This window comes from Bactrocera oleae, unplaced genomic scaffold (assembly GCF_042242935.1).
Source record: "Bactrocera oleae isolate idBacOlea1 unplaced genomic scaffold, idBacOlea1 ctg00000012.1, whole genome shotgun sequence".
Lineage (NCBI taxonomy): Eukaryota > Metazoa > Arthropoda > Insecta > Diptera > Tephritidae > Bactrocera > Bactrocera oleae.
The window spans coordinates 67,501-77,500 of NW_027212755.1; the positions used below are offsets into that span (position 1 = coordinate 67,501).

Below are 10,000 nucleotides of genomic sequence, written 5' to 3' on the forward strand. Positions count from 1 at the left end.
ACAGAAAAGAAAACTCTTCCGATACCTCTCGACGGCTTCTTTATGGTCGTTCCTGTTGCCAGGATGAGCACAAGGCCCATTTTTAATAACAAACGGATACTCAACAGGTTACGGAATTGGAACCGTATTCCCTTTCGTTCAAAATTATTCAAGTGTTTAATTACTATGGAATAAAAATTCATTCATTTCATTTCATTAAAACTTGAAAATTTTCGGCTTTCGCCTTGAACTTAGGACCGACTAACTCGTGATCAACCACTGTTCACACGAAACCCTTCTCCACTTCAGTCCTCCAAGGTCTCATTCGATTATTTGCTACTACCACCAAGATCTGTACCAATAGCGGCTCCATGCAGGCTTACGCCAAACACTTCTAAGCACACCATTGTACCCTCCTACTCACTAAAGTTTCAAAATTTATAATCCAACCGAAATTGTATTATAAATCATGTACTTTAGCGGTAATGTATAGGTATACAACTTAAGCGCCATCCATTTTAAGGGCTAGTTGCTTCGGCAGGTGAGTTGTTACACACTCCTTAGCGGATTACGACTTCCATGTCCACCGTCCTGCTGTTTTAAGCAACCAACGCCTTTCATGGTATCTGCATGAGTTGTTAATTTAGGCACCGTAACATTACGTTTGGTTCATCCCACAGCGCCAGTTCTGCTTACCAAAAGTGGCCCACTGGGCACATTATATCATAACCTCAACCTTCATATCAAGAAAGGTGAGGTTCTTACCCATTTAAAGTTTGAGAATAGGTTAAGGTCGTTTCGACCCTAAGGCCTCTAATCATTCGCTTTACCAGATAAGATTATTTTACATAATTTTTAAATGCACCAGCTATCCTGAGGGAAACTTCGGAGGGAACCAGCTACTAGATGGTTCGATTGGTCTTTCGCCCCTATACTCAATTCTGACAATCGATTTGCACGTCAGAACTGTTTCGGTCTTCCATCAGGGTTTCCCCTGACTTCAACCTGATCAAGTATAGTTCACCATCTTTCGGGTCACAGCATATATGCTCAAGGTACGCTCCAGTTAGAGGTATAAATAATAATAAATTATCATTATACATAACTATATGGAACGCCCCGGGATTGAATTAATAATGTAATACATTAAAAATTAATCCCATTATTAATACAGTTAAGTTAATTTCGCCATTAGGTTTAATATAACCCAATGACTTGCACATATGTTAGACTCCTTGGTCCGTGTTTCAAGACGGGTCCCGAAGGTATCCTGAATCTTTCGCATTGTTAATCATATAAATGCATACAATTAATATTAAAATCAATGATAATAATATTATTGTAAAATTCAAAAGAATTTTAGCATTATATATAATAAAATCTATCAACACTTTATCAAATCATCAGTAATTATTCTATGTTAATAAGCTAAAAGCAAATTAATTTGAATAAACTTAAAAACCAATGATCTTTTGATAAATATTTTATTATGTTAATAGATTACAATGTCCTTATATGAAAAAAATGCACACTATTACTATAATATTTAAAATTAAATACTACAGTTATAATGATGAATTTTTCATAATGGATATTCAGGTTCATCGGGCTTAACCTCTAAGCAGTTTCACGTACTATTTAACTCTCTATTCAGAGTTCTTTTCAACTTTCCCTCACGGTACTTGTTTACTATCGGTCTCATGGTTATATTTAGTTTTAGATGGAGTTTACCACCCACTTAGTGCTGCACTATCAAGCAACACGACTCTTTGGAAATATCTTTCTAGTAATCATTAACGTTATACGGGCCTGGCACCCTCTATGGGTAAATGGCCTCATTTAAGAAGGACTTAAATCGTTAATTTCTCATACTAGATATTAAGATATTCCATACACTGCATCTCACATTTGCCATATAGACAAAGTGACTTAGTGCTGAACTATTTTCTTTTCGCTCGCCGCTACTAAGAAAATCCTTGTTAGTTTCTTTTCCTCCCCTCATTAATATGCTTAAATTCAGGGGGTAGTCCCATATGAGTTGAGGTTGTATAAAATATATTTTAGATTGATTTGTTTATTTTTATTTAATTTTTTTGCTATTTGCTATTTTAAAGAAATATATTTTTATATCTTGATTACTCAATATTATTCAATCTTTTCATCCCTTTTTAAAATTCATAATATAATAATTAATAAAATTAACAACATTATTCCTCCACATATCATATATTTTTTTTTATTATAAATTTTTCTCAATACAATAGAGTGAATTAATTCTAGAATAAAAATTTATTTTATGCTAGACATTCCTCTTATGTATTATTTAATATAATTTAAATAATGTTGAAAATTTTTTCTTTTATGGGAATACTAAGATTCTCATTTATCATAAATTTTCGTTCAAATATGAGGTATTCAAGAATATATTTTCTATATTTCTTTTTATGCTATTAATATTATGGATTGAAAAATACAATCCAATAATATGCCATATGCTTAAATTCTATTAATTGACTAAAAGAATAAGCAACTAATTTAGCATAGTCTTACAACCCTCAACCATATGTAGTCCAAGCAGCACTTTAAAATTAATTAAAGTACATAACAGCATGGACCGCAATATGCGTTCAAAATGTCGATGTTCATGTGTCCTGCAGTTCACACGATGACGCACAGTTTGCTGCGTTCTTCATCGACCCATGAGCCGAGTGATCCACCGCTTAGAGTGATAATTTTTTTGTATTTTTTTAATTCAAAGTCAAAGAATTTTAATTTATTGAAAGTATTAATAATTAATCAATAATAAATTTTTAATACATAAGTTTAAAACATCTTTCAATAAATTGTAATTTTAAACCCAAACATTTGCAGCTGCGCATGTCTTAGGTCAACAAAAACAGTAATACCTTTTATATATTATTTTCTTCTCTATTTGTGCGTTTTCATTTTTTTAAATTTTTCAACATGTTTTTAATCACAAATAGAAAATACCATAAAAAAAAGGTATTACACACGTTAATGTGAACAAGTTAACTTATCATTTATAATATTTTATATAAATATCACAATTAAATATTATTTTCTATATAAATAATAAGTACAGCTATATGTTTAAAGGTTTTTTTATTGCGTTCAAATACAATGTATGCGAAGTTCACAATATAATATATATTGTCATAATGCATTACAAGGAGTTAAAAAAAAAAAAAAAACAGAAAAACATTCAAAACATTGTATAATTCAAAACATTTTGAATGAAAAGAACAAAAAGAAAACTTTTTTTTCTTTTTTATTCTTTTTTTTTATTTTGTTTTTATATAATTATTTTTTTTTTCTTTTCGGATAGGAACACAATAATGATCCTTCCGCAGGTTCACCTACGGAAACCTTGTTACGACTTTTACTTCCTCTAAATAATCAAGTTCGGTCAACTTTTGCGAAACAACCGTGAAACACAAGGCGTCACAGTGATCACGTCCGGAGACCTCACTAAATAATTCAATCGGTAGTAGCGACGGGCGGTGTGTACAAAGGGCAGGGACGTAATCAATGCGAGTTAATGACTCACACTTACTGGGAATTCCAAGTTCATGTGAACAGTTTCAGTTCACAATCCCAAGCATGAAAGTGGTTCAGCGGTTTACCCGGACCTCTCGGTCTAGGAAATACACGTTGATACTTTCATTGTAGCGCGCGTGCAGCCCAGGACATCTAAGGGCATCACAGACCTGTTATTGCTCAATCTCGTTACTGCTAGACGCAATTTGTCCATTTAAGAAGCTAGTGTCCTTATAATGGGACAAACCAACAGGTACGACTCCACTTATATAAACACATTCAAACACTTGTACATTCAAGATGAACGCATGAATGAAGGCTATATAAGCTTCAACACCATAATCCTGAAAGCATCTATTTAATATATTTGAGTCTCGTTCGTTATCGGAATTAACCAGACAAATCACTCCACGAACTAAGAACGGCCATGCACCACCACCCATAGATTCGAGAAAGAGCTATCAATCTGTCTTACACGCTTATGTTCGGACCTGGTAAGTTTTCCCGTGTTGAGTCAAATTAAGCCGCAGGCTCCACTCCTGGTGGTGCCCTTCCGTCAATTCCTTTAAGTTTCAGCTTTGCAACCATACTTCCCCCGGAGCCCAAAAGCTTTGGTTTCCCGGGAAGCGACTGAGAGAGCCATAGTAGTAGCTACACCCAATTGCTAGCTGGCATCGTTTATGGTTAGAACTAGGGCGGTATCTGATCGCCTTCGAACCTCTAACTTTCGTTCTTGATTAATGAAAACATCTTTGGCAAATGCTTTCGCTTAAGTTAGTCTTACGACGGTCCAAGAATTTCACCTCTCGCGTCGTAATACTAATGCCCCCAAACTGCTTCTATTAATCATTACCTCTTGATCTAAAAACCAATGAAAGTAGAACAGAGGTCTTATTTCATTATTCCATGCACAAAATATTCAGGCATTTGGAGCCTGCTTTAAGCACTCTAATTTGTTCAAAGTAATTGTACCGGCCCACAACAACACTCGATGAAGAGCACTGAAGCAGGTTTAAATAGGAGGAATATATAAAAAATACATTGTATTAATTATATATAAGAACTCCACCGGTAATACGCTTACATACATAAGGTAATGTACATACCACAATTATAGTTGTACTACCCGTATGAAGCACAAATTCAACTACGAACGTTTTAACCGCAACAACTTTAATATACGCTATTGGAGCTGGAATTACCGCGGCTGCTGGCACCAGACTTGCCCTCCAATAGGTCCTTGTTAAAGGATTTAAAGTGTACTCATTCCAATTACAGGGCCTCGGATATGAGTCCTGTATTGTTATTTTTCGTCACTACCTCCCCGAACTGGGAGTGGGTAATTTACGCGCCTGCTGCCTTCCTTAGATGTGGTAGCCGTTTCTCAGGCTCCCTCTCCGGAATCGAACCCTGATTCCCCGTTACCCGTTGCAACCATGGTAGTCCTAGATACTACCATCAAAAGTTGATAGGGCAGACATTTGAAAGATCTGTCGTCGGTACGAGACCATACGATCTGCAAGTTATCTAGAGTTCAACCAATATAACGATCGAATAATCGCTTGGTTTTAGCCTAATAAAAGCACACGTTCCAAAAGGTCCGTGTTTATTTTGCATGTATTAGCTCTAGAATTACCACAGTTATCCAAGTAACTGTTAACGATCTATGGAACCATAACTGATATAATGAGCCTTTTGCGGTTTCACTTTTAATTTGTTTGTACTTAGACATGCATGGCTTAATCTTTGAGACAAGCATATAACTACTGGCAGGATCAACCAGAATAATATATATTTCTTTTTTATATAATATTTTTTATATTATATAAAAGTTTAAAATGATATTTTCTTATTTGAAAATTATACACAAATACACAAAACATAAAAACATTTACAATATACACAACAATTTTTCTATGTTTCTTTCTTTATTATATTTTTTTTCATTATATTTCATTTCTATTGTGTGATTTTGTAATGGATTTTTTTAATTTTTGTTTTGGTATCGTGAAAAGAATTTTCGTTCTCTATACATATTATTATTTAATTATTATGTAAGAACGATATTTCTTCTTATATTGGCAAAATTTTCAAATAATATCATTCTATACATTTTACTTTATTTCAATGCATATAGTAATATATATACCTTTTTTTAAGAGTATATACATTTTTTTCTTGATTTGAAATTAATAATTTCAAATTCTATTATATTTATTTCAATAATAAATATATGATAAAAAGTATTTTCGGGTGCAACACATTAATATTTTATTTTATTTAAAAACCATCCTTTTACACATATATTTTATGAGTAAATATTAGAATAGCTCACAAATAAAACTAAAATATTGTTTAATATTTATTTCTACAATATGTTAGTATAGAATAATAGATTTTTTATGTTTTTGTATAAAACAAAATCTATTTCTATTTAAACTAACTGTAGGAAACCAGGAATAAAAAACGCTCATTATATACAATATGTTAGTACAGAATATAGAGTTTTGTATAAAACAAAATCTATTTCTATTTAAACTAACTGTATAAAAACCAGGAATAAAAAGGCACACAAAATCAACTTTCATTTTCATATTTACTTAAAAATACATATAAAGTAAAAAATATTTCCATATAAATACTAAGTAAATAAAGTCATACAAGTATGAAAATTTTCATACAAGTACTAAATACATAAATCATATAAGTATAGTAATATTCATACTTATAAGTATTTAAAAACAATTTCTTACTAATAAACTAACATAAGGAATTCAAATATATAAAAGTATAATACATTTCCTAGCAGTAAAAAATTTTCATATAAGTACTAAATGTATAAAGTCTATGAAGCAATAAATTTTCATATAAGTACTATTTCAGTATATGTCAATTTGAGCAGATTTGTGCAAATTTGTTATAAATGTTCTCTCCCATGTTGACGTTACCAACCCGAAAATATATGGAAAAATTCTTTTAACCTATTTAAAATTTAAAAACTCATATATACGTGGGTAATTTATATCATTTTCAAATATCGTCATGGTCATAATACAACTAATAACATCAAAAGTATTTTTACAATCGATTTTTTTTTTAAATTTTTAACTTGTATGACTTCATATTTAATACTTATATGAAAATTTATTACTTCATAGACTTTATACATTTAATACTTATATGAAAATTTATTACTTCATAGACTTTATACATTTAATACTTATATGAAAATTCATTACTTCATAGACTTTATATTTTTTATACTTATATAAAAATTTATTACTTCATAGACTTTATATTTTACTTCATAGACTTTATACATTTAATACTCATATGAAAATTTATTACTTCATAGACTTTATATATTTACTACTTATATGAAAATTTATTACTTCATAGACTTTATACAATTAATACTTATATGAAAATTTATTACTTCATAGACTTTATACAATTAATACTTATATGAAAATTTATTACTTCATAGACTTTATACAATTAATACTTATATGAAAATTTATTACTTCATAGACTTTATACAATTAATACTTATATGAAAATTTATTACTTCATAGACTTTATACATTTAATACTTATATGAAAATTCATTACTTCATAGACTTTATACAATTAATACTTATATGAAAATTTATTACTTCATAGACTTTATACAATTAATACTTATATGAAAATTTATTACTTCATAGACTTTATACAATTAATACTTATATGAAAATTTATTACTTCATAGACTTTATACAATTAATACTTATATGAAAATTTATTACTTCATAGACTTTATACAATTAATACTTATATGAAAATTTATTACTTCATAGACTTTATACAATTAATACTTATATGAAAATTTATTACTTCATAGACTTTATACAATTAATACTTATATGAAAATTTATTACTTCATAGACTTTATACAATTAATACTTATATGAAAATTTATTACTTCATAGACTTTATACAATTAATACTTATATGAAAATTTATTACTTCATAGACTTTATACAATTAATACTTATATGAAAATTTATTACTTCATAGACTTTATACAATTAATACTTATATGAAAATTTATTACTTCATAGACTTTATACAATTAATACTTATATGAAAATTTATTACTTCATAGACTTTATACAATTAATACTTATATGAAAATTTATTACTTCATAGACTTTATACATTTAATACTTATATGAAAATTCATTACTTCATAGACTTTATATTTTTTATACTTATATAAAAATTTATTACTTCATAGACTTTATATTTTACTTCATAGACTTTATACATTTAATACTTATATGAAAATTTATTACTTCATAGACTTTATATATTTACTACTTATATGAAAATTTATTACTTCATAGACTTTATACATTTAGTACTTATATGAAAATTTATTACTTCATAGACTTTATACAATTAATACTTATATGAAAATTTATTACTTCATAGACTTTATACAATTAATACTTATATGAAAATTTATTACTTCATAGACTTTATATATTTACTACTTATATGAAAATTTATTACTTCATAGACTTTATACATTTAGTACTTATATGAAAATTTATTACTTCATAGACTTTATACAATTAATACTTATATGAAAATTTATTACTTCATAGACTTTATACAATTAATACTTATATGAAAATTTATTACTTCATAGACTTTATACAATTAATACTTATATGAAAATTTATTACTTCATAGACTTTATACATTTAATACTTATATGAAAATTTATTACTTCATAGACTTTATATATTTACTACTTATATGAAAATTTATTACTTCATAGACTTTATACAATTAATACTTATATGAAAATTTATTACTTCATAGACTTTATACAATTAATACTTATATGAAAATTTATTACTTCATAGACTTTATACATTTAATACTTATATGAAAATTTATTACTTCATAGACTTTATACAATTAATACTTATATGAAAATTTATTACTTCATAGACTTTATACAATTAATACTTATATGAAAATTTATTACTTCATAGACTTTATACAATTAATACTTATATGAAAATTTATTACTTCATAGACTTTATACAATTAATACTTATATGAAAATTCATTACTTCATAGACTTTATACATTTAATACTTATATGAAAATTTATTACTTCATAGACTTTATATATTTACTACTTATATGAAAATTTATTACTTCATAGACTTTATACATTTAATACTTATATGAAAATTTATTACTTCATAGACTTTATACAATTAATACTTATATGAAAATTTATTACTTCATAGACTTTATACAATTAATACTTATATGAAAATTTATTACTTCATAGACTTTATACAATTAATACTTATATGAAAATTTATTACTTCATAGACTTTATATATTTACTACTTATATGAAAATTTATTACTTCATAGACTTTATACATTTAGTACTTATATGAAAATTTATTACTTCATAGACTTTATACAATTAATACTTATATGAAAATTTATTACTTCATAGACTTTATACAATTAATACTTATATGAAAATTTATTACTTCATAGACTTTATACAATTAATACTTATATGAAAATTTATTACTTCATAGACTTTATACAATTAATACTTATATGAAAATTTATTACTTCATAGACTTTATACAATTAATACTTATATGAAAATTTATTACTTCATAGACTTTATACAATTAATACTTATATGAAAATTTATTACTTCATAGACTTTATACAATTAATACTTATATGAAAATTTATTACTTCATAGACTTTATACAATTAATACTTATATGAAAATTTATTACTTCATAGACTTTATACAATTAATACTTATATGAAAATTTATTACTTCATAGACTTTATACAATTAATACTTATATGAAAATTTATTACTTCATAGACTTTATACAATTAATACTTATATGAAAATTTATTACTTCATAGACTTTATACAATTAATACTTATATGAAAATTTATTACTTCATAGACTTTATACAATTAATACTTATATGAAAATTTATTACTTCATAGACTTTATACAATTAATACTTATATGAAAATTTATTACTTCATAGACTTTATACAATTAATACTTATATGAAAATTTATTACTTCATAGACTTTATACATTTAATACTTATATGAAAATTCATTACTTCATAGACTTTATATTTTTTATACTTATATAAAAATTTATTACTTCATAGACTTTATATTTTACTTCATAGACTTTATACATTTAATACTTATATGAAAATTTATTACTTCATAGACTTTATATATTTACTACTTATATGAAAATTTATTACTTCATAGACTTTATACATTTAGTACTTATATGAAAATTTATTACTTCATAGACTTTATACAATTAATACTTATATGAAAATTTATTACTTCATAGACTTTATACAATTAATACTTATATGAAAAT

The 10,000-nt window shown here is 26.5% G+C and overlaps 3 non-coding genes across 3 annotated transcripts in view; all 3 read right to left on the reverse strand.

Annotated features, from left to right (window-relative positions):
- LOC138858720 (large subunit ribosomal RNA) overlaps nt 1-2,026 on the reverse strand; it is a 3,977-nt gene extending 1,951 nt beyond the window's left edge. The window contains exon 1 of the ribosomal RNA XR_011397755.1: nt 1-2,026. This exon is cut by the window's left edge and continues 1,951 nt beyond it. This is a non-coding gene — a ribosomal RNA (large subunit ribosomal RNA).
- A 502-nt stretch (nt 2,027-2,528) lies between these two features.
- Nucleotides 2,529-2,707, reverse strand: LOC138858729 (5.8S ribosomal RNA). Its single transcript, XR_011397763.1, has one exon. It is a non-coding gene; the product is annotated as a 5.8S ribosomal RNA (ribosomal RNA).
- A 626-nt stretch (nt 2,708-3,333) lies between these two features.
- On the reverse strand, nt 3,334-5,323 carry LOC138858708 (small subunit ribosomal RNA). Its single transcript, XR_011397743.1, has one exon. It is a non-coding gene; the product is annotated as a small subunit ribosomal RNA (ribosomal RNA).
- Between the last annotated feature and the right edge of the window lie 4,677 nt (nt 5,324-10,000).